The following is a 3,301-nucleotide window of genomic DNA, read 5'->3' as shown; positions in this document are numbered from 1 at the left end:
GTCCATACTGGTCCTTACTGGTCTATAGTGGCCCATATTGGTCCATACTGGCCCATGCTGGTTCATAGTGGCCCATAGTGGTCTATACTGGTCCTTACTGGTTTATAATGGTCCATACTGGTCCATACTGCTCTATAGTGGTCCATGCTGCTTCGTACTGGTCCATACTGATGTATAGTGGTGCACACTGGTTCATACTGGTCCACACTGCTCCATACTGGTCCATACTGGTCCTTATTGGTCCATACTGCTCTATAGTGGTCCATACTGGTTCATACTGGTTCTTACTGGTCCCATACTGGTTCTTACTTCTCCATACTGGTGTATAGTGGTCCACACTGGTCCATACTGGTCCTTACTGGTCTATACTGGCCCATAGTGGTTCATAGTGGCCCGTACTGGTCCATACTGGTCCTTAGTTGTCTATAGTGGTCCATACTGGTCCCATAGTGGTCCTTACTGGTCTATAGTGGTCTATAGGGATCTATACTGGTCCTTACTGGTCTATAATGGTCCATACTGGTCCATACTGGTTCTTACTGGTCCTTATTGGTCCATATTGGTCCATACTGGTCCATACTGGTCCTTATTGGTCTATAGTGGTCCTTACTGCTCCATACTGGTCCACACTGGTCCATAGTGGTCCATACTGGTCTATATTGGTCCTTACTGGCCCTTACTGGTTCATACTGGTCCATAGTGGTCCTTATTGGTCCATAGTGGCCCATAGTGGTCCTTACTGGTTTATAGTGGTCCATACTGGTCCATACTGGTCTTTAGTCATCTATAGTGGTCCATATTGATCCATACTGGTCCATACTGGTTCATACTGGTCCTTACTGGTCCTTACTGGTCTACAGTGGTCCATAGTGGTCCATAATGCTCCTAATTGGTCTATAGTGGTTCATACTGGTCTTGTTCCATACTGGTCCATAATGGACCATACTGGTCCTTACTGGCCCATACTGGTCCTTATTGGTCCATACTGGTCCTTACTGGTCCATACTGGTCCTTATTGGTCCATATTGGTCCTTACTGGTCTACAGTGGTCCTTACTGGTCCTTATTGGTCTACACTGGTCCATACTGGTCCATATTGGTCTACACTGGTCCATACTGGTCCATACTGGTCCATACTGGTCCTTAGTGGTCTACAGTGGTCCTTACTGGTCCTTATTGGTCCATAGTGGTCCATATTGGTCCATACTGGTCCATACTGGTCCTTACTAATCTACAGTGGTCCATACTGATCCATACTGGTTCATATTGGTCCATACTGGTCCTTATTGGTCCATACTGGTCCATACTGGTCCATAGTGGTCCATACTGGCCCTTACTGGTCTACAGTGGTCCATACTGGTCCATACTGGTCCATACTGGCCCTTACTGGTCCATGCTGGTCCTTACTTGTCTATAATGGTCCATACCGGTCCATACTGGCCCATACTGGTCTATAGTGGTCTATAGGGATCCACACTGGTCCGTAGTGGTCTATAGTGGTCCATAATGGTCCCTACTGGTCCATACTGGTCCACACTGGTCCGTACTGGTCCTTACTGGTCTACAGTGGTCCTTATTGGTCCATAGTGGTCCTTACTGCTCCATACTGGTCCCTACTGGTCCTTACTGCTCCATACTGGTCCCTACTGGTCCATACTGCTCCATACTGGTCCCTACTGGTCCCTACTGGTCCCTACTGGTCCATACTGCTCCATACTGGTCCCTACTGGTCCTTACTGGTCCATACTGGTCCCTACTGGTCCCTACTGGTCCCTACTGGTCCTTACTGCTCCATACTGGTCCTTACTGGTCCTTACTGCTCCATACTGGTCCCTACTGGTCCTTACTGGTCCCTACTGGTCCTTACTGGTCCTTACTGGTCTTGCAGGTGGGGACGTGGGCAGCAGCGCGTCGCTGGGGGGCTCTCCACGCGTGTTGGGCCGTGTTGGTGGCGGGGGCCGGAGCGTGTCTGCTGCGCGCCGGCTACTGGGGCTGCGTGAGGGTCAGCCACCCCATCCCGCAACGCGCCTGAGCAACATGCCAACGACACGCCAACGACACGCCAAGGACACACGTCGACGGTCCCTGCTGGTTCCGACACGCCAAGGTCACGCTAAGGACACGCTAAAAGGGAGGGGGGGAAGGACGTGGCGAGGAGGCGGCGTGGCGTGAGGTGGGACATGCTAAGGACATGCTAAGGTCATGCTAAGGGTGTGCTTGCGTCACGGTGGGTTTGTCGTATTGGTGGTCATGCAGGCTTTGGAACACGCTAAGGACACGCTTAGGTCATGGAACATGCTAAGGACATGCTTAGCTTGTGGTACATGCTAAGGACATGAGGCTGTCATGCAGCGTGCTTCAGGTGTGGGAACATGCTAAGGTCATGCTTGCGTCATGGAACACGCTAAGGGCACGGGTTCATCATGTGACATTCCTCAGACATGCCGAAGTCATGGGGCGTGCTAAGGACATGCTTGCGACATGGAACACGCTAAGGACACGGGTTCTCTTGTATGACATTCCTCAAACATGCTAAGGACACGCCAACGTCACGGCACACACTAAGGACATGGGGTTTCTTTCTCACATTCCTTGGGCCGTTGTCGAGTCATGTAACATGCTAAGGGCACGCCAACATCATGTGACATTCCTTGGGTTGTCGGGTCATGTAACATGCTAAGGACATACGAAGGTCATGTGACATTCCTTGGGCTGTTGTCGTGTCGTGTAACATGCTAAGGACACGCCAACGTCATGTGACATTCCTTGACGTGCTTAGGTCACGTGACACGCTAAGTACATGCTGAGGTCACATGACATGCTAAGAACATGCTTAGGTCACGTGACACGCTAAGAACACACTTAGGTCACGTGACGCACTGGGAAGGTCATGTGACCGTCCTGGGACAGGCTGGGAGCGTGGCAGCCGGGCGCCATCTTGGATCGACCCCGCCATCATGGCGGCTGTCTTTGGTTCGGTCACGTGACTCAGCGGCCATCTTGCATCGTCCCCAGCATCATGGCGGGCAGCTCGGGTGGAGTCATGTGACTCGGCGGCCATCTTGGATGGACAGACATCATCATGGGGGCCGTCTTTGGTTCGGTCATGTGACGCGCCGGCCATCTTGGATGAGCCAACGTGACTCGTCGGCCATCTTGGATCGAGTCACGTGATGCAGGAGCTACCTGGGATCCACAGCGCCGTCTTGGATCGACCCACATTGTCACGGTGGCCATCTTGGATCGTGTCACGTGACACGGCGGCCATCTTGGATCCACCCCGCCACAACCATGGCCATGTT

At 52.2% G+C, this 3,301-nt stretch overlaps 1 long non-coding RNA gene across 1 annotated transcript in view; it reads left to right on the top strand.

Moving 5' to 3' along the window:
- The window catches only part of LOC122192295, a 4,307-nt gene extending 1,617 nt beyond the window's left edge, over positions 1-2,690 (top strand). The window contains exon 2 of the long non-coding RNA XR_006182580.1: positions 1,888-2,690. This is a non-coding gene — a long non-coding RNA (uncharacterized LOC122192295). The remainder of the gene's footprint in view (positions 1-1,887) is intronic.
- Positions 2,691-3,301: the final 611 nt, after the last annotated feature.

This window comes from Lagopus leucura, unplaced genomic scaffold (assembly GCF_019238085.1).
Source record: "Lagopus leucura isolate 7727_CA_CO unplaced genomic scaffold, USGS_WTPT01 34037-0_obj-0_obj, whole genome shotgun sequence".
In the NCBI taxonomy this organism is placed as follows: Eukaryota; Metazoa; Chordata; class Aves; order Galliformes; family Phasianidae; genus Lagopus; species Lagopus leucura.
This window is presented reverse-complemented; position numbering and strand designations above follow the sequence as displayed.